Below are 22,691 nucleotides of genomic sequence, written 5' to 3'. Positions count from 1 at the left end.
CGAAATATTCCAAACTCATCCGGTTCCTTTTGCAACAACCGAACCAAGTTCACAAACCCTTGCCCAACGCAAACCCTCCCAACACCTCCGGGGCATCATAATCACGTTAAGCAATCTCCTCACATTCGACAACAACTGCCTCACCTTCACAAACTCCTTTTGGTCCTCACATATCATCCACGGGACACAGTCCTCAATTCACGAAGCTAACACCTTCGCCAACAACCTAGCACCAGCATCCACATTTAAAATCCATTAACTCCCTCAACCCAAGGGGAGCCCACAATCCCTGCACCAGTTCCTCGCCCACCCTGGGAAATTTCAACTCATCCATGAACCACCACATTCCCTCCCTCTCCCCAGCCGGGGGCTCTGACTCATATAATCTCCTATAAAACTCCTCCAACTCACCATTCACCCCCACCTTACCTGTCCTTCACTCTGCAAATTTTCCTTGCTGCCTCCTGTTTCCTAAGATGTTGGGCAAGCATCCTGCTCGCCTTCTTCACATAAGCGTGCATTGCCACTTGGCCCTTCTTGATTTGAATGGAAGCAATATGCATGGGTCTGGGGAAAATGCAGGGGAAAGGCATTGCCACGTTGCTTGTTTGGAGAGCTGGTGCGGCACAATTGGCAAAATGGCTGGCCTCCATCTGCGCTGTAATATTTCTGTGAATTTGTGTTTCTGATATCAGGTATCCAAATCCAGTTTAAAGCCCTCACACTATTCACACAAACTATAATCTGTTTTACTCTCAGTCGCTCCTCAGATGTTTATTTCTGTGGACAAGGCATCAGCCACTAAACCGACCCAACTCCCCTGTCTCGTCACTGGATTTTACCCTTGCGATATTGAAGTAATCCTCCTGAAAAATGGTGAGCCGATTACAGACGCATATTCCACGGGCACCTTGCCCAACCACAATGGCACCTACCAGCTCAGAAGATGGGTGCAGATAGAGTTGGCGGACAGCGCCACCTATTCCTGTCGGTATAAGCAGCGCAGCAAAGGAGTGGAGGCCAGAGATTGGGGTAAGAAGAATAGCGACTGCGGGCTGTGTCTGTCAGTGAGGTTTTAAAGATGTTTGTAATCACCTCTCCTCATTCTGTCTTTTAAAATTGGACATCTCTGCACTTGGCTGCATTAAACCTCGTTGGCTACCTGCCTGCCTATTTCACTAGTCTGTGTGCCCCCGCTGAAGTCTGCTGCAATCCTTTCTTTTTTTACTGTATTTCTACCACCTGAAAAGTTTGAAATTAATCTTTTGAATACCCAGGTCCAGGTTATCAATATAATCTACAATATGAGATGTGGTCCTAATACCAAACCCTGGGAAATACCATTCTGTACTTGCCTCCAGCCTGAGAAACATGTTTTCTGTCTCGTAGTCAATGTTGTATACACACTGACACTGGACCCTTATTACCACAGCTTTCACTTTTATCAGATCTTTTTGAAAATTGATATACAAAATATCAATTGTTCTATTCTCAACAAGCCTGTCAGACACGATTTGCTTTTACAATTCCAGGCTGGCTGTCAATTTTCTAACCCAGCCTTTACTGAGAGACAATTAATTTTACTTGGATTATTCTAATATTAGAGAAATAATCTAGATAAGGGAAAGCAAAATATTGTGATTTCAGTTTGAATTGTGAAATGTAAAAGGACATATGAATATACTGGGAGTTGTCGCCAGGCTGCCTGCAAACAGTTTTGAAGTGACACACAAAATATTAGGTAAGAGATTAGAAAGGCTTGCAGCAAGGGGGCAGTGTGGGGGTGCAGTGGTTAGCCCTGCTGCTTTGCGGCCCGGAGATCCCAGTCTTGATCCCGGCTCTGGGTCACTGTCCATGTGGTATTTGCTCATTCTCCCCGTGTTTGCATAGGTTTCACCCCCACAACCCAAAGATGTGCAGGCTAGGTCGATTGGCCACGCTAAATTGCCCCTGAATTGGGTACTCTAAATTTATTTAACAAGAGAGAGGCTTGTCGCAAACAAAAGGTTTCTTTTTAACATAGATGAGGAGAAACACAGTAACTGAGGTTAGAAAAATATTGAACCTCTTCATTCAATCTAATTTTCTTCCAAAATGTTGGCGAGCCAACACTAGGTCATGGTGTACTCCATTTAGGATTGAGTAATGAACCAGATACAGTTAACATAACAAAAAAGGAACGTTTATCAAACAGTGATCATAATATGATCACATTCAATGTTGGTTTCAAAAAGGAGAAAGATGCTATTTACTAATATTCTAGGTTTTGGTATGACTCCCCGTACCAGCCTCCCCAAACAGGCGCCGGAATGTGGCGACCAGAGGCTTTTCACAGTAACGTCATTTGAAGCCTACTTGTGACAATAAGCGATTTTCACTAACTTTTAACGGGATGAGACAGAAAACAGAAAACTGGTCAAAATTGTTATCGGGAAAACTTACAGATAAACTGTCAGAAGTTATTGAAAATTAGTTGGGTCATTACAGATCTTGGCCTTCATAAATAGAAGCGCAGAGTACAAAACTGAGAAGTAATGCTGAACCTTTATTAGGATTTTAAAGGATGTAGGTGAGCAAATTGCAGATGTTTTAGCCATTAACTTCCAAAGTTGATCCAATTTGGGAATTGTATGGGTAGTTTGGAAAATTACTTGCGTAGCTCCATCATTTAAGAAAGAAGAGAGAAAGAGTACTTGACTAAATTTGAGCTGATTGGAGAATCACAGCTTGGATTTGCAAAGCAGAGATCTGGTATACCCAATCGAATTGTTTGAGGAATCAGTAGACAGGAGAAAATCCATGAATGTAGTTTATATGAACTTCCATAAAGTTCAGCAGAAGAGTCCTGTGCTAACGGAATTGAATGAATATTTATTGATCTGATTAGGAGACTGGTAAGGCAGTAAAGAACAGAGTAGGAATAAACGTGTCAATGGTTTCTCACAAGGCTCTGTGATGGGGCTTCAGCTGCTCACATTTATTACAGTAGCTTAAATAACAAGGCACAGGTCCTCAGCACACAAATATTGGTGGCATTGTAAGTGGCGTAGACGGAAGCATGAAATTTTTTTTAAAAACTTTGAGGCATTGAGAGAATGTTATTATTCCTGAAAGTTTTCAATGCATAGATATGTGATACCATCCATTTTGGAACAGCTTGGTAGATCAGAGTATTTTCTACATTGTGAATAGCCTTGATTCAGCCACATCCAGAGCACAGTACAAGGACAGCCAAAAGAGTGGAGATATTTGAGACAATCTGAAATGGTGTAGGTCATTCAACTGCTCGTGTGTCTTTCAATTAGATTACGGGTGATCTCTCCCTCAACTCCATGTTCCTTAATACCCTTTGCAGGCAACAAATTTAGAAGTCTCAGGTTTAAAAGGAATCAAGATAGAATGTGTTGGTTTGAGTGGCAGAGTTCCACACCTGCCATTGTTTTGGTGAAGGGCATCACGGTAGCACAAGTGGATAGCACTGTGGCTTCACAGCGCCATGGTCCCAGGTTCGATTCCCCGCTGGGTCACTGTCTGTGTGGAGCCTGCATGTTCTCCCCATGTCTGCGTGGGTTTCCTCCGGGTGCTCCGGTTTCCTCCCACAATCCAGAGACATGCAGGTTAGGTGGATTGGCGATGCTAAATTGCCCTTTGTGACCAAAAAGGTTAGAGGGGGGTTATTGGGTTACGGGGATAGGGTGGAAGTGAGGGCTTAAGTGGGTCGGTGCAGACTCGATGGGCCAAATGATCTGATTGCAACCTCAACTACACATTCCAGTCTACTCCTGGTAACCTGTCACGACCCTCTGAGAAAAGACATTTCTCCTCAACTCTGTCTTAAATGAACGGACGACCCCGAGTTCGACATTTTGAAAAGTGATCCTAAGTTCAAGATTTTCCGACAAGGGGAAACATCCTCTCCACATTCATTATGTCAATAAAAAGCTGATATTAATGTAATCACTATTTCCAAAATGTCCCCATACTGAAACATGCTCCATTTTGTCATTATTCTTTGAGATATGTATTGCTGGAAAGGCCAGCATCTGTTGCCCATCTCTATATCCCTTGAGCGACCAGTAGAAGGTCACCTTCACGAACCACTACAAGCCCACTCACAGTCCCAAGAGGAATGGATTCCCAAGTTTTTGATCCAGTGGCATTGAAGGGGCAGTGATATATTTTCCAGTCTGAATGCGGTTTGAATTGGAGAATAACCTGCAGCTGCTGTTGTTGTCATGCGTCTGCTCTGTTTAATTTTGGACGTGATGGGAATTTGTGAATTTGGAAGCTGCTTATGAAGAACCCTTGGGCCAGAATTCTCCATTGATTCATGCTGAAGGAATTTATGGTCCCACTGCAATGAATGAGTTTTGGCTGAGCACCAAATTCTTCCTTCTTGCTGGAAGTGGTGGCAGGGCAAATGCGGAATGGAGAATCCCAGCCCTGGTGAATTAAATACATAAGACCATAAGACCATAAGACATAGGAGTGGAAGTAAGGCCATTCGGCCCATCGAGTCCACTCCACCATTCAATCATGGTTGATTTCAACTCCATTTACCCGCTCTCTCCCCATAGCCCTTAATTCCTCGAGAAATCAAGAATTTATCAATTTCTGTCTTAAAGACACTCAATGTCCCGGCCTCCACCGCCCTCTGTGGCAATGAATTCCACAGACCTACCACTCTCTGGCTGAAGAAATTTCTCCTCATCTCTGTTCTAAAGTGACTCCCTTTTATTCTAAGGCTGTGCCCCCGCGTCCTAGTCTCCCCTGCTAATGGAAACAACTTCCCTACGTCCATCCTATCCAAGCCATTCATTATCTTGTACGTTTCTATTAGATCTCCCCTCAACCTCCTAAACTCCAATGAATATAATCCCACGATCCTCAGACGTTCATCGTATGTTAGGCCTACCATTCCTGGGATCATCCGTGTGAATCTCCGCTGGACCCGCTCCAGTGCCAGTATGTCCTTCCTGAGGTATGGGGCCCAAAATTGCTCACAGTATTCTAAATGGGGCCTAACTAGTGCTTTATAAAGCCTCAGAAGTACATCCCTGCTTTTATATTCCAAGCCTCTTGAGATAAATGACAACATTACATTTGCTTTCTTAATTACCGACTCAACCTGCAAGTTTACCTTTAGAGAATCCTGGACTAGGACTCCCAAGTCCCTTTGCACTTTAGCATTATGAATTTTGTCACCGTTTAGAAAATAGTCCATGCCTCTATTCTTTTTTCCAAAGTGCAAGACCTCGCACTTGCCCACGTTGAATTTCATCAGCCACTTCTTGGACCATTCTCCTAAACTGTCTAAATCTTTCTGCAGCCTCCCCACCTCCTCAATACTACCTGCCCCTCCACCTATCTTTGTATCATCGGCAAACTTGGCCAGAATGCCCCCAGTCCCGTCATCTAGATCGTTAATATATAAAGAGAACAGCTGTGGCCCCAACACTGAACCCTGCGGGACACCACTTGTCACCGGTTGCCATTCCGAAAAAGAACCTTTTATCCCAACTCTCTGCCTTCTGTCTGACAGCCAATCGTCAATCCATGTTAGTACCTTGCCTCGAATACCATGGGCCCTTATTTTACTCAGCAGTCTCCCGTGAGGCACCTTGTCAAAGGCCTTTTGGAAGTCAAGATAGATAACATCCATTGGCTCTCCTTGGTCTAACCTATTTGTTATCTCTTCAAAGAACTCTAACAGGTTTGTCAGGCACGACCTCCCCTTACTAAATCCATGCTGACTTGTCCTAATCCGACCCTGCACTTCCAAGAATTTAGAAATCTCATCCTTAACGATGGATTCTAGAATTTTGCCAACAACCGAGGTTAGGCTAATTGGCCTATAATTTTCCATCTTTTTTCTTGTTCCCTTCTTGAACAGGGGGGTTACAACAGCGATTTTCCAATCCTCTGGGACTTTCCCTGATTCCAGTGACTTTTGAAAGATCATAACTAACGCCTCCACTATTTCTTCAGCTATCTCCTTTAGAACTCTAGGATGTAGCCCATCTGGGCCCGGAGATTTATCAATTTTCAGACCTTTTAGTTTCTCTAGCACCTTCTCCTTTGTGATGGCAACCATATTCAACTCTGCCCCCTGACTTTCCTGAATTGTTGGGATATTACTCATGTCTTCTACTGTGAAGACTGACGCAAAGTACTTATTAAGTTCCTCAGCTATTTCCTTGTCTCCCATCACTAGATTACCAGCGTCATTTTGGAGCGGCCCAACGTCTACTTTTGCCTCCCGTTTGTTTTTAATGTATTTAAAGAAACTTTTACTATCATTCCTAATGTTACTGGCTAGCCTACCTTCATATTTGATCCTCTCCTTCCTTATTTCTCTCTTTGTTATCCTCTGTTTGTTTTTGTAGCCTTCCCAATCTTCTGAATTCCCACTACTCTTTGCCACATTATAGGCTCTCTCTTTTGCCTTGATGCATTCCCTGACTTCCTTTGTCAGCCATGGCTGCCTAATCCTCCCTCTGATAACCTTTCTTTTCTTTGGGATGAACTTCTGCACTGTGTCCTCAATTACTCCCAGAAACTCCTGCCATTGCTGTTCTACTGTCTTTCCCACTAGGCTCTGCTTCCAGTCGATTTTTGTCAGTTCCTCCCTCATGCGCCTGTAATTACCTTTATTTAACTGTAAAACCTTTACATCTGATTCTACCTTCTTTCTTTCAAATTGCAGACTGAATTCTACCATATTATGATCACTGCTTCCTAAGTGTTCCCTTACTTTAAGGTCTTTTATCAATTCTGGCTCATTACATAACACTAAGTCCAGAATAGCCTGTTCCCTCGTGGGCTCCATCACAAGCTGTTCCAAAAAGCCATCCTGTAAACATTCAATGAATTCCCTTTCTTTGGGTCCACTGGCAACATTATTTACCCAGTCCACCTGCATATTGAAGTCCCCCATGATCACTGTGACCTTGCCTTTCTGACATGCCCTTTCTATTTCGTGGTGCATTTTGTGCCCCTGGTCCTGACCTCTGTCAGGAGGCCTGTACATAACTCCCATTATGGTTTTTTTGCCTTTGTGGTTCCTCAACTCTACCCACACAGACTCCACATCGTCTGACCCTATGTCGTTTAGTGCTATTGATTTAATATCATTTCTAATTAACAAGGCAACCCCGCCCCCTCTACCCACCTCTCTGTCTTTTCGATAGGTTGTAAATCCCTGGATGTTTAACTGCCAGTCCTGAACCCCCTGCAACCACGTCTCTGTGATGCCTACCACATCATACCTGCCAGTCACAATCTGGGCCACAAGCTCATCTACCTTGTTCCGTACACTGCGGGCATTTAAATATAGCACCTTTAATTCCCTATTGACTGTCCCTTTTTGTTTTCTTAGTGTGATGGACCTTGGTTTACTGAGCCTTTCCATACACTGTGTCATATTTTGTGAGATGGGGACTATCGTAACCTCTCCTGAGCTCTGTCTTTTCGTGATTTTTTGTAATCCTAAGGAGCTACGCTTCCCACTGATCCCTTCACCTCTTGGTTCCCTGACTTTCCCTTCCCCCCCAATCTCTAGTTTAAAGTCCTATTGACCACCCTATTTACTCTTTTCGCCAGAACACTGGTCCCAGCTCGGTTCAGGTGGAGACCATCCCAACGGTATAGGTCCCCCCTGTCCCAAAACTGATGCCAGTGTCCCATGAAAAGGAACCCCTCTTTCCCACACCACTCTTTCAGCCACGTGTTAACTTCCCTTATTCTTGCCTCCCTATGCCAATTTGCACGTGGCTCGGGCAGTAATCCGGAGATTATGACCCTTGAGGACCTGTTTTTTAATTTGAATCCTAACTCTTTATAATCTCTAAACAGGTCCTCTTTCCTAGACTTGCCTAAGTTGTTGGTACCGACATGGACCACAACAACTGGATCCTCCCCCTCCCTCTCCAATATCCTTTCAAGCCGGTCAGAGATGTCCCGCACCCTAGCACCGGGCAGGCAACATACCATGCGGGACCCTCGATCCTGCTCACAAAGGATACTATCTATCCCTCTGATAATAGAATCCCCTACAACTACAACTTGCCTATTTACTTCCTCCCCTTGAATGGCCTGCTGAACCATGGTGCCTTGGTCAGCTGACTCATCCTTCCTGCAGCCCATTCGCCATCCACACAGGGAGCAAGTGTCTCGTACCTGTTGGACAGGGTCAAGGGCTGAGGCTCCTGAGTTCCTGACTGCTGGTTCCCTTTACCTGCCTGACTTGCAGTCACACCCTGCTGTCCCTGGCCACTGGCAGGATTTAAACTATTTACTCTGACAGGTGTGACTGCCTCCTGAAACAAAGTGTCCAGGTAAGCCTCCCCCTCCCGGATGTGCCTCAGTGTGTGAAGCTCAGACTCCAGCTCATCAACTCTGAGCCGGAGTTCTTCGAGCAGCCAACACTTACTGCAGATGTGGTCGCTGCAGCTCGCAATGGGATCTGCCAGCTCCCACATCAAGCAGCTTAAGCACATCACCTGACCAGCCATCTCTAATTAATTAATTTGTTTAATTTAAGTTTACGAGTTTTAAATTTGGGGCAGATTGGTTACCAACCAATCAGATCAAGCTTCCCTCTGACGTCACTTTTGAAAAAAAAAGTGGAAAACAGGAAGTTACCGTTAGGTCTGTATACTCACCCAGAGACTGCTCCTCCTCCTCTGAACGGCTCCCGAAACTAGGCCTCGATCCCCGGGTTAAAGTGAGTTTTTATACTCACCCAGAGATTGCTCCTCCTCCTCTGAACGGCTCCCGAAACTAGGCCTCGATCCCTGGGTTAAAGTGAGTTTTTATACTCACCCACAGATTGCTCCTCCTCCTCTGAACGGCTGAAACTAGGCCAACGGACAGAACTTTTTTTTTTGGTTAGAGGAGGCGGATGGGTGGGAGACACTACGTAAGTAGTGTTTCGGGTAAAGCTGTCACTCGAGAACAGCCCCTTCACAAACCACCTTCAACTTACGCTGACCGCACTGCACGTATGCAAATGTCCCCAGAACAGCCAATCAGAAGCTCTGCTCTGCTGCCCTCTGCTCTTGTAGATGGTACACACTGTTGCCACTGTGTCTGTGGTGGAGAGAGTAAAAGTTTAAGATGGTGGACGACATGGATGCCAGGCACACAGGCTACTTTGTCCTGGATGATGTCGAGCGTCTGGAGTGTTGAAGTTGCATTCATCCAGGCAAGTGGTGAATACTCCATCATGGTCCTCACCTATCCAATCTAGATTGTGCATATATTCTAGAGAGTCAGGAAATGAGTGAGTCACTATGGAATTTTCAGCCTTTGACCTGTCCTTGTAGCCACATGATTTATACAGCCATTCTGCTTAAGTTTATGGTCAGTAGCAACTTGAGTTTATATACAGTAAAGGAACCAATTGTATGCAGGTTATTGCTCGTCTGCAGGTATTGGAATGATGCCTCATTTCTGGTTTCATACATGAGTGTTAATTCCACATCAGTTTCAGTATAGGCTCATGAAAGGATAGTGATGGGTGCTAGCAGGTTCATTGGGACAAGAAACAAAGATTAACAGTATTCATTGAAGTTACTTTCAAGCATTGGAATGCGATTATGTAATGGAGGAGCGTTCAAAGAAATAATCTAATTGGACAGTTAGGGAACAATAGGGGAGACATTTCACTGCTAATTCTTTTATAAAACCATTAATTAGTGCATGTAACAGAATAAAACATCCAAGACTGTAAAACAAAAAGTGATGACAAGCTACATAAGGCGATGCTAGGACAGTTGGGCAAAAGCTTGGTCAAACAGTTTAGGATTTAAGGAGCACCGTCATTGAAGAACATGAGTTTCAGAGGTGGAAACCTGAAGTGAGGAAATTCAGAGTTGAGGCCCAGGCATATGAAGGAAAGGACAGCATTGAAGCTTGGGAAATTGGGCCTGCTCAAGTCCGTCAGAAATACTACAGGTCGCTAAATACAGTAGTGAGAAGGAGTGTAAGGAATAAATGTTTGCACTACAATACGAGAGCTTCAGGGAAAATGGGGGACTTCAATTATCCCTTTTGACCTGTGGGAAACTGCCAGCAAAGCACAGAGGATAAGGGGACTGGGGGTTGCACTGGGATTCAGAGTCTAAAAAAGGAAGAGAGGAGCCAGATGGGATTATATGGGGAGTGGGGGGAATTGTAACAATAATATTTTATTAGTGTCACAAGTAGGCTTACATTAACACTGCAATGAAGTTACTGTGAAAATCCCCTAGTTGCCACACCATGGCGGCGCATGTTTGGGTATACTGAGGGAGAATTTAGAATGTCAAATTCGCCTAACAAGCACGTCTTGCAGGATGGTGGCAGGAAGCTGGACTGAAACCACACAGACACGGGGAGAACGTGCAGACTCAGCACAAAGAATGACCCAAGCCGGGAATAGAAACTGGCGCTGTGAAGCAACAGTTCTAACCACTGTGCTACCGTGCCACCCTACTGTGTTACCAAGCCGCCCCTGTGGCTGGAAGGGATGTGAATGGACCGGGGGCTCATACTGAGCAGTATTGGACAGGGGCCCATAAAGCGAGGGGACAGGGGACTCAAATTCAGTGAGAGGATGGAAGAAAGGGAGAATATTGTCTGATGCTTTGTCTCAGTTGAGTAAAATAATACCCTTTAAATGGCGTGGGTATAGCTGGTCATTTCCCCAGTGAAGTTTTGGGAATGAGGTGAGGAAGGGAACTTGATTGCACCTTATGTTCTCTTTCTATCTCTTCTTGGAAGAGAACAAAAATCTAGATACAGCCCAGCAAATTGTAAGTATTCCAATGCTACCAGAGTGGGTCATGTGTCTGAGTGTAGAGATCCCTGTGTACCTGTTCTTCTTTGTCTCAATATTTAGCAGGCTGTAAAATGTCTGTCACAAAAATCTTTCTTTTCCACAGCTGAAGAAAGAATTGAATCGAGCTCGTCAGTCACGGCATGAGACACGATGTTACTCACTGGGGTTTTAACAGCTCTGGAACTGATGCCAAACTAGGTTATTCAACAGCAATAAATCTGGGCTCAGGGTGCCAGAAGGATTTGACAGAGTTTCATCAGTGGCTGTTTGCCATTTCACTGGAATACAATACTTTCCAATTACCTGGATGAGTGTAGCTCCAACACCAAATAAAGCTTGACACTAGTCAGGAGAAAACATCCCGCTTCTTTATCACCCGTTCCACAAAAACATCAATCCATCCACCAACAATGAACAGTGGAAGCAGTGTGTGTATCATCTACAAGATGCACTGCAGGGCTTTACCAGGACTCCTTCAACAGCACCTTTTGAAACCAAGAATTGCTACCAATTAGACAGAGAAGGGCAGCAGACCCATGCAGAGACCACCACCAAGATCCCCTTGAAGCCACACACCATCCTGACTTGGAAATCTATTGCGATTTCTCACTGTCGCTTGGTCAAGATCCTGCAACTCCATCCCTCAGTGGGTGTGGATGTACCTGCACTGCGGTGGCTCAAGAAGGCAGCTCGCCACCACCAGAAGGGAAATTGGGGATGACCAATAAATACTACCTTAACCAACGATGCCCAGACTACATAACTGAACTTGAAAGTAACTTGACATTTGTATATATTTCTCACTCAAGAAAGTAATTATCCTGACGCAATCTGTAAAAGAGACAGCCTGGAGTACATAGAACATAGAACATAGAACGATACAGCGCAGTACAGGCCCTTCGGCCCTCAATGTTGCACCGACATGGAAAAAAAACTAAAGGCCATCTAACCTACACTATGCCCTTATCATCCATATGCTTATCCAATAAACTTTTAAATGCCCTCAATGTTGGCGAGTTCACTACTGTTGCAGGTAGGGCATTCCACGGCCTCACCACTCTTTGCGTAAAAAACCCACCTCTGACCTCTGTCCTATATCTATTACCCTTCAATTTAAGGCTATGTCCCCTCGTGATAGCCACCTCCATCCGCGGGAGAAGGCTCTCGCTGTCCACCCTATCTAACCCTCTGATCATTTTGTATGCCTCTATTAGGTCACCTCTTAACCTTCTTCTCTCTAACGAAAACAACCTCAAGTCCATCAGCCTTTCCTCATAAGATTTTCCCTCCATACCAGGCAACATCCTGGTAAATCTCCTCTGCACCCGTTCCAAAGCTTCTACGTCCTTCGTATAATGGGGCGGCCAGAACTGTACGCAATACTCCAAATGCGGCCGTACTAGAGTTTTGTACAACTGCAACATGACCTCATGGCTCCGGAACTCAATCCCTCTACCAATAAAGGCCATCACATCATAGGCCTTCTTCACAACCCTATCAACCTGGGTGGCAACTTTCAGGGATCTATGTACATGGACACCGAGATCCCTCTGCTCATCCACACTACCAAGAATTTTACCATTAGCCAAATATTCCGCATTCCTGTTATTCTTTCCAAAGTGAATCACCTCACACTTCTCCACATTAAACTCCATTTGCCACCTCTCAGCCCAGCTCTGCAGCTTATCTATGTCCCTCTGTAACCTGCAACATCCTTCCGCACTGTCTACAACTCCACCGACTTTAGTGTCGTCTGCAAATTTACTTACCCATCCTTCTGCTCCCTCCTCTAGGTCATTTATAAAAATGACAAACAGCAACGGCCCCAGAACAGATCCTTGTGGTACGCCACTCGTAACTGAACTCCATTCTGAACATTTCCCATCAACCACTACTCTCTGTCTTCTTTCAACTAGCCAATTTCTGATCCACATCTCTAAATCACCCTCAATCCCCAGCCTCCGTATTTTCTGCAATAGCCGACAGTGGGGAACCTTATCAAACGCTTTACTGAAATCCATATACACCACATCAACTGCTTTACCCTTGTCCACCTGTTCAGTCACCTTCTCAAAGAACTCGATAAGGTTTGTGAGGCATGACCTACCCTTCACAAAACCATGCTGACTATCCCTAATCATATTATTCCTATCTAGATGATTATAAATCGTATCTTTTATAATCCTCTCCAAGACTTTACCCACCACAGATGTTAGGCTCACCGGCCTATAGTTACCGGGGTTATCTCTACTCCCCTTCTTGAACAAAGGGACCACATTTGCTATCCTCCAGTCCTCTGGCACTATTCCTGTAGCCAATGATGACCTAAAAATCAAAGCCAAAGGCTCAGCAATCTCTTCCCTGGCTTCCCAGAGAATCCTAGGATAAATCCCATCAGGCCCCGGGGACTTATCTATTTTCACCTTGTCCAGAATTGCCAACACTTCTTCCCTACTCACCTCAATGCCATCTATTCTAATAGCCTGGGTCTCAGCATTCTCCTCCACAATATTATCTTTTTCCTGAGTGAATACTGACAAAAAGTATTCATTTAGTATCTCGCTTATCTCCTCAGCCTCCACACACAACTTCCCACCACTGTCCTTGACTGGCCCTACTCTTACCCTAGTCATTCTTTTGTTCCTGACATACCTATAGAAAGCTTTTGGGTTTTCCTTGATCCTACCTGCCAAAGACTTCTCATGTCCCCTCCTTGCTCGTCTTAGCTCTCTCTTTAGATCCTTCCTCGCTTCCCTGTAACTATCAAGCGCCCCAACTGAAACTTCACGCCTCATCTTCACATAGGCCTCCTTTTTCCTCTTAACAAGAGATTCCACTTCTTTGGTAAACCACGGTTCCCTCGCTCTACCCTTTCCTCCCTGTCTGACTGGTACGTACTGATCAAGAACACGCAATAGCTGTTCCTTGAACAAGCTCCACATATCCAGTGTGCCCAACCCTTGCAGCCTACTTCTACAACCTACATATCCTAAGTCATGTCTAATGGCATCATAATTGCCCTTCCCCCAGCTATAACTCTTGCCCTGCGGGGTATACTTATCCCTTTCCATCACTAATGTAAAGGTCACCGAATTGTGGTCACTGTCTCCAAAGTGTTCACTTACCTCCAGATCTAACACCTGGCCTGGTTCATTACCCAAAACCAAATCCAAAGTGGCCTCACCTCTTGTTGGCCTGTCAACATATTGTGTCAGAAAACCCTCCTGCACACATTGTACAAAGAACGACCCATCCAATGTACTCGAACTATATCTTTTCCAGTCAATATTAGGAAAGTTAAAGTCTCCCATAACAACTACCCTGTTACTTTCGCTCTTTTCCAGAATCATCTTCGCCATCCTTTCCTCTACATCTCTAGAACTATTAGGTGGCCTATAGAAAACTCCCAGCAGGGTGACCTCTCCTTTCCTGTTTCTAACCTCAGCCCGTACTACCTCGGAAGAAGAGTCCCCATCTTGCACCCTTTCTGCCACCGTAATACTGTCCTTGACTAGCAGCGCCACACCTCCCCCTCTTTTGCCCCCTTCTCTGACTTTACTAAAGCACCTAAACCCCGGAACCTGCAACAACCATTCCTGTCCCTGCTCTATCCATGTCTCTGAAATGGCCACAACATCGAAGTCCCAGGTACCAACCCATGCTGCCAGTTCCCCTACCTTATTTCGTATACTCCTGGCATTGAAATAGACACACCAAACCACCTACCTGAACACTGCCGCCTTCCTGCGAAGTCAAATCTGTGCTCCTGACCTCTCTACTCTCAATCTCTCGCACCCCAAAACTACAATCCAGGTTCCCATGCCCCTGCTGAATTAGTTTAAACCCCCCCAAAGAGTACTAACAAATCTCCCCCCCAGGATATTGGTGCCCCTTAGGTTCAGATGTAGACCATCCTGTCTATAGAGGTCCCACCTTCCCCAGAAAGAGCCCCAGTTATCCAGAAATCTGAATCCCTCCCGCCTGCACCATCCCTGTAGCCACGTGTTTAATTGCTCTCTCTCCCTATTCCTCGTCTCACTATCACGTGGCACGGGCAACAACCCAGAGATAACAACTCTGTTTGTTCTCGCTCCCTAAAGGCCTGCCTGACATCCTTGTCCCCTTTCCTACCTATGTCGTTAGTGCCAATGTGGACTACGACTTGGGGCTGCTCCCCCTCCCCCTTAAGGACCCGAAAAACACGATCCGAGACATCACTTACCCTTGCACCTGGGAGGCAACATACCAAACGTGAGTCTCTCTCGCTCCCACAAAATCTCCTATCTGTGCCCCTGACTATTGAGTCCCCAATTACTAATGCTCTGCTCCTCTCCCCCTTCCCTTCTGAGCAACAGGGACAGACTCCGTGCTAGAGTCCCGCACCCCATGGCTTACCCCTGGTAAGTCGTCCCCCCCACAAGTATCCAAAACGGTATACTTGTTACTCAGGGGAACGACCGCAGGGGGTCCCTGCACTGTCTGCTTCTTCCCAGTCCCTCTTACAGTTACCCATCTATCTCCAGTCTTTGGTGTAACTACTTCCCTGAAGCTCCTATCTATGACCACCTCTGCCTCCCGAATGATCCGAAGTTCATCCAACTCCAGCTCCAGTACCATAACTCGGTCTTGTAGGAGCTGGAGCTGGCTGCACTTCCTGCAGGTAAAATCAGCAGGGACACTAACAGCATCCCTCACCTCAAACATCCTGCAGGAGGAACATTGCACTACCTTCCCTGCCATCCCACTTAATTTCAACCAAGTTCTGGTAAACAAATATAAAACAAATAAAAAAATAATAATAATATAATATAGCACTTATCTGCTCACCCCAATGGGTCTTATTATTAGGTTAGAGGAGGAGGGCGGGTGGGAGACACTATACGTGTAGTGTCTCGGGTATCCTCTCCACCACAATTTATTGGCTAGGAGAAAATCCTTCCCAGAAGTCCGCGGGTCGTACTTCCGGTTCCCGCCTTATATTATCTTTGCTCCCACTGGCACCCCGCCGCTCTCAATGTGTCCCCTCCCGCTCTTTTCAATGTCCCGGCTGTCTTACCTCTCGCGCTCTTTTCAATGTCCTGGCTGTCTCTCCTCCCGCGCTGTTTTCAATGTCCCGGCTGTCTTACCTCTCGCGCTCTTTTCAATGTCCCGACTGTCTCTCCTCTCGAGCTCTTTTCAATGTCCTGGCTGTCTCTCCTCTCGCGCTGTTTTCAATGTCCCGGCTGTCTTACCTCTCGCGCTCTTTTCAATGTCCTGGCTGTCTCTCCTCCCGCGCTGTTTTCAATGTCCCGGCTGTCTTACCTCTCGTGCTCTTTTCAATGTCCCGACTGTCTCTCCTCTCGCGCTCTTTTCAATGTCCTGGCTGTCTTACCTCTCGCGCTCTTTTCAATGTCCTGGCTGTCTCTCCTCCCGCGCTGTTTTCAATGTCCCGGCTGTCTTACCTCTCGCGCTCTTTTCAATGTCCCGACTGTCTCTCCTCTCGCGCTCTTTTCAATGTCCTGGCTGTCTCTCCTCTCGCGCTGTTTTCAATGTCCCGGCTGTCTTACCTCTCGCGCTCTTTTCAATGTCCTGGCTGTCTCTCCTCCCACGCTGTTTTCAATGTCCCGGCTGTCTTACCTCTCGCGCTCTTTTCAATGTCCCGACTGTCTCTCCTCTCGCGCTCTTTTCAATGTCCTGGCTGTCTCTCCTCTCGCGCTGTTTTCAATGTCCCGGCTGTCTTACCTCTCGCGCTCTTTTCAATGTCCTGGCTGTCTCTCCTCCCGCGCTGTTTTCAATGTCCCGGCTGTCTTACCTCTCGCGCTCTTTTCAATGTCCTGGCTGTCTCTCACAGAGCTGTAGTGAAATAAATAACTGACTGATGGGTGATGTTATGGAGGAGGAAACAGACAGTTGAAAAAAGTCCAATACAGCACGCGAGCATTGTGGATTACACAATCGCTTCACAACTCCAGGGTCCCAAGTTCGGTTCCAGCTTGGGTCACTGTCTGTGCGGAGTCTGCACATCCTCCCCGTGTGTGCGTCGGTTTCCTCTGGGTGCTCCGGTTTCCTCCCACAGTCCAAAAATGTGCATGTTAGGTGGATTGGCCATGATAAATTGCCCTTAGTGTCCAAAATTGCCCTTAGTGTTGGGTGGGCTTACTGGGTTATGGGGTTACTGGGTTATGGGGATAGGGTGGAGTTGTTGACCTTGGGTAGGGTGCTCTTTCCAAGAGCCGGTGCAGACTCGATGGGCTGAATGGCCTCTTTCTGCACTGTAAATTCTATGGAAAAAAAAAATGACGGATGGGAAAGTTCAGGAGGTTCAGAGCATGGTGGACAGTGGTTAGCATCAGGGACCTGGATTTGATTCCAACCTCGGGCGACTGTCTATATGGATTTTTCACATTCTCCCTGTGTCTGCGTGGATTTCTTCCAGGTGCTTCACTTTCCTCCCACAGCATAGATGTGCAGGTTGGATGGATTTGCCATGCTAAATTTTCCCGTACTGTCTGAAGGTTAGATGGGGTTACAGGGAGTGGGTGGGGGATTGGGCCTAGGCAGGGGTCTTTTCGGAGAGTCGAAATGGCCTCCTTCTGCACTATGGGGATTCTGTGATTCTATGGAAATGCTGAGGGATGAACAAAGTCTCGGGGCAGAAGCTGCAAAGGCTCAATGAAAAATGACAATTATCCCTTCTAACACCAAGATGCTTGAACTTGTGTAAACCTCTGGGCTGGATACACCAGAGAATTTATAAAACAAAATGTACGTGTAAATTATAAACATTAAAAAAAAAATTTAGAGCACCCAATTATTCTTTATCCCAATAAAGGGGAAGCTTAGCGTGACCAATCCACCTACCCTGCACATCTTGGACTGTGGGAGTGAGACTTACGCAGACACGGGGAGAATGTGCAAACTACACACGGATACTGACCCGGGGCCAGGATCAAACTCGGGTCCTCAGCGCCCTTAGGCAGCAATGCGAACCATTGCCATTCTGCCAGCCTATAAATTATCAACATAACCAGTAATTGCAACTGCCTTGAGGCTCCTCAGATTGACACATGCATCACTGAAAGAAATTGGAATGTATTGGACTTTAATATATGTTATGACCACAGCATATGTTAATTGCTGAGCAAACTAAATTCCAGAGAGAACCTTGTTTGCTGCCCATGAATTTAATTTTGTGCTCTGAAAAAGAGAAGAAACCATACCATTCTGAACGACGTGAGATCTAGTAACACCTTTTGGATTTTAACGTTAAATGTTGAAGGTTTATTTATTTTTTATTGTTTTAATTTAAGCTCTTTCCAACCAACGTTTTTACACAACAAAAATAAACAAAAAATGATTTAACAAATCAAGGTGGGTGTTGTCTTTATACAAAATGAAAATACACACTATGACAACAATTTCCCCCCCCCCCCCCCCCCCCCCCCCCACCCCACCCCACCGAATGCAACTGCTACTGACACTTTCCTGCTCCCCCAGAAAGTTAAGGAAAGGTTGCCACCGCTGGGAGAACCCCATCAAGGACCCTCTCAAGGCGAACTTTATTCGCTCCAGGCTGAGGAACCCCGCCATATCACCAGGTCTCCACGCTTGGGGGTTTCGAGTCCCTCCACATTAACAAGATCCGTCTCCGGGCTACCAGGGAGGCAAAGGCCGAAACCTTGTCCTCTTTCACTTCCTGCACTCTCGGATCCTCTGACACCCCAAATATCGCTATTGTTGGACTCGGCTTCACCCGCGTGTCTAAAATCCTGGACATAGCCCTCGCAAAGCACTGCCAGAATTCTTTAAGCACCGGGCATGCCCAAAACATATGGGCATGGCTCGCTGGACTCCCTGCACATCTCACGCACCTGTCCTCCACCCCAAAGAACTTGCGCATTCTCGCCGTCGTCATGTGAGCCCGATGCACCACCTTTAACTCAATTAAGCTGAGCCTGGCACATGATGAGGAGGAATTTACCCTGCCCAGGGCATCTGGTCCAAAACTGCCCAGGGCATCGTCTGGTCAGCGAGCTTGAGGTGCGTCTCTTGCAACATGGCCATGTCCGCCTTCAACCCCTTTAGATGCGAGAACATGCGCAACTTCTTGACCGGCCTGTTCAGCCCCCTCACATTCCACGTGATCAGCTTGGTCGTGGGGGAGGGGGAGGGGGGGGGGGTTGACCACCACCCCCACCCCCTCTACCTGCCGACTAGTGCTGTGTGCTAGTAAGTATAGAAATAGGTTAGTCCAGATTAATGTGTGGCTGCTGAAATGATGCACAAGGGAGGGTTTTCGATTTTGGGGACATAAGGACCATTTATGGGGAGGGTGGGACCTATACAAGATGGATGTTTAGCTGAACTGAAATAGGACCAGTGATCTTGCAGGGAGGTTCACTCGTGATTCTGCGAAGGGTTTAACTAATTTGGCAGGGGGCTGGGATCCTGATAGAATGTTCAGCATGGATAGATGCACAGTCAAAATTAGAAGAGACATCAAGTGAATTAGGAAGACATAGTGAGCTGGATTCTCCACCGGTGGGATCCTCCATTTCACTGGCAATGTACTCATGCACGTGCATTTTCCATGGCGTCGGGGTACCAACAATGGGAAACCCAATTGGCCGGCTGGCGAGATGGAGGGTCCCGCTGCCGACAGAGGTGCGCCGCACCAGCAAACGGGTGCAGTGGGATGGAGAATCCCACCCAATATGTCTAGACCAGTTAAGTCATTGAATCCCTGAGGATGGCATGGTGGTGCAGTGGTTAGCACTGCTGCAAACGGCACTGAGGACCTGGGGTCGATCACGGCTCCATGTCACTGTCTGTGTGGAGTTTGCACATTCTCCATGTGTCTGCATGGATTTCACCCCCACACCCAAAAAAGTACAGGTTAGGTGGATTGGCGACGCTAAATTGCCCTTTAATTGGAAAAAAATAATTGGGTACTCCAAATCTATTATTTATAATGTCATAGAATCCCTACAATGCAGAAGGAGCCAACCAGCCCATCGGGTCTGCACCAACCCTCTGAAAGAGCACCCTAACCTCAGCCCAATCATCCACCATATCCTTATTACCCCATGTAGGAAGAATTTAACAAAGCCTGGAAAGTGGTTGAAGTGTCAGTGGGTGAGCATTTTGCAGACAATGATCATAACTCCGTTAGATTCAATACTGTTATGGAAAAGGGCAAGGGTGGGCCTGGGATTAAAGTTCTAAACTGGGGAAAGACACATTTTAAGAGAATCAGATTGTTCAGAGTGGACAGCGAGCAGACACTTTTAGGAAAATCTGTGAGAGAACAGTGGGATTAATTCAAGACGGAAATAAGGAAGAGTACAGGGCCAACATGTTCCAATCAAAAAAGCGGGGGACCACCAAATCCAGTGAACCCTGGATATCGAGTGATACACAGCATTGGTCAGGACAACGTGGAAGTCTTATGGCAGATATCGAGTGCTCAAAACAGTAGAAGCCCAAGAGGTGGAAAGAATTTGCAAGGAAGAAATTAAAAATAAAATTAGGAGAGCAAAAAGGGGACATAAAATGATACTGGCAGATAAATTGAAGGAAAATCCTACATTGTTTTTCAAGTATAATAAGGGTAAAATGATAACTACGGAAAGAGTAGGGTCCATTAAGGAACACGGTGAGAATTTGTGTGTTGAGCTGTTGGAGGTTTCTAAATGTGTAGCATTTGTCGCTATTCACTCGTGAGAGGGACTGTGGGTACAGAAATCAGGGAGAAGGACTGTGATAAAATTGAAGAGATTTAAGCAGCACATTCGTTAACATTGCTCCCTCACAGTGCCAGGGACCTGGGTTTGATACCAACATTGGGTGACTGTGGAGTTTGAACTTTCTCCCCCATATCTGCATGGGTTTCCTCCGTGTGCTCCTGTTTCCACCCACAGTTAATAAGTGTTCAAGTTAGGTGGGTTGGCCATGCTAAATTTCCCCTCAGTGTCCAAAGGTTCGGCAGGGTGCAGAGCTAGAGCCGGAATTGGGCATCAGTAGGGTGCTCTTTTGTAGGGCCTGCACAGATCCGATGGGCCTAATGGCCTCTTTCTGCATTGTAGGGACTCTGTGATGAACATAGACAGAGAACAGATGCTGAGTCGTCTAGCAAGCTTCAGATTCAGATGAAATGAATTCCAGGCTGTTGAGTGAGGCAAGGGAGGAAATAGCTGGGGCACTGGCAACAATTTTCAATTCCTATCTGGCCACGAGAGAGGAGCCGGAGGACTGGATAACAGCCAATGTGTACCATTATCCAGAAGGGAGGAAAGGATATACCAGGAAACTGGATGCCAGTCAGTCTAACTCAGTCGCGGGGAAACCAGAAGAAGAAATTCTTTTTTTTTTTTTAATTTTTATTGGAAGTTTTTACAGAAAATATGACAACAAACAATGAAGTGCAACAAAATAACCCCATAATAACTGTAAAACCCCCAAGACCGTATCAACGCATGTATCACATCTCCCCCACACCCCCCACCAAACCCAGTGAACAACAAGAGAACTTAAAAATAAATTAAAATTAAATAAACAATCATAGTCATCATCCCCCCCCCTTCCCCCCTCTCTTCCTCCCCCCCCCCTCCCCCCCGGGTTGCTGCTGCTGCTGTCCCAGTACCCTATCGTTGAGCCAGAAAGTCGAGGAAAGGTTGCCACCGCCTAAAGAACCCTTGTACCGATCCTCTCAGGGCGAATTTGACCTTCTCTAGCTTAATAAAACCGGCCATGTCATTGATCCAGGTCTCCACGCTTGGGGGCCTCGCATCCTTCCACTGTAGCAAGATCCTCCGCCGGGCTACTAGGGACGCAAAGTCCAGCACACCGGCCTCTTTCGCCTCCTGCACTCCTGGCTCCACCCCAACCCCAAAAATCGCGAGTCCCCAGCCTGGCTTGACCCTGGATCTTACCACCCTCAACACCGTCCTCGCCACCCGCTTCCAGAACTCCTCCAGTGCAGGGCATGCCCAGAACATATGGGCATGGTTCGCTGGACTCCCCGAACACCTGACACACCTGTCTTCGCCCCCAAAGAACCTACTCATCCTAGACCCGGACATGTGGGCCCAGTGCAGCACCTTGAATTGGATGAGGCTAAGCCGCGCACATGAGGAGGAAGAGTTAACCCTCTCCAGGGTACCAGCCCATGTCCCGTCTTCGATCTGTTCCCCCAGTTCCTCCTCCCACTTAGCTTACAGCTCCTCTACTGACGCTTCCTCTACCCCCTGCATTACCTTGTAGATATCAGATATCTTCCCCGCTCCGACCCAGACCCCCAAAAGCACCCTGTCGCTCAACCCTCTCGCGGGAAGCGAAGGGAATCCCTCCACCTGCCGCCTGGCAAACGCCTTTACCTGCAGATATCTGAACATGTTTCCCGAGGGGAGCCCAAATTTCTCCTCCAACTCCCCTAGGCTCGCAAACCTCCCATCAATGAACAGGTCCCTCAGCTGTCTGATGCCCGCTCTGTGCCAACCCTGGAATCCCCCATCAATGTTCCCTAGGACGAACCGATGGTTCCCCCTTAACGGAGCCTCCATCGAGCCCCCCACTTCTCCCCTATGTCGCCTCCACTGCCCCCAAATCTTGAGGGTAGCCGCTACCACAGGACTCGTGGTATACCTCGTAGGAGGGAGCGGCCATGGCACCGTTACCAGGGCCCCAGGCTTGTATCTCCACAGGACTCCATCTCCCTCTCCATCCGTTTCCATGCTGCCCCCTCCCCCTCCATCACCCACTTGCGCACCATCGACACATTGGCCGCCCAATAATACCCCGAGAGATTGGGTAACGCCAGCCCCCCACCATCTCTACCCCACTCCAAGAAGACCCTCTTCACCCTCGGGGTCCCATGCGCCCAAACAAAGCT

At 46.8% G+C, this 22,691-nt stretch overlaps 1 pseudogene; it reads left to right on the top strand.

Moving 5' to 3' along the window:
• LOC119975559 overlaps positions 1 to 10,966 on the top strand; it is a 32,437-nt pseudogene extending 21,471 nt beyond the window's left edge.
• The last annotated feature ends 11,725 nt before the right edge of the window (positions 10,967 to 22,691 follow it).

The sequence above is a fragment of the Scyliorhinus canicula genome, chromosome 13, assembly GCF_902713615.1.
Source record: "Scyliorhinus canicula chromosome 13, sScyCan1.1, whole genome shotgun sequence".
NCBI lineage: Eukaryota > Metazoa > Chordata > Chondrichthyes > Carcharhiniformes > Scyliorhinidae > Scyliorhinus > Scyliorhinus canicula.
Note: the sequence above shows the minus strand (reverse complement) of the source record. Positions and strands in the feature narration are given on the sequence as shown.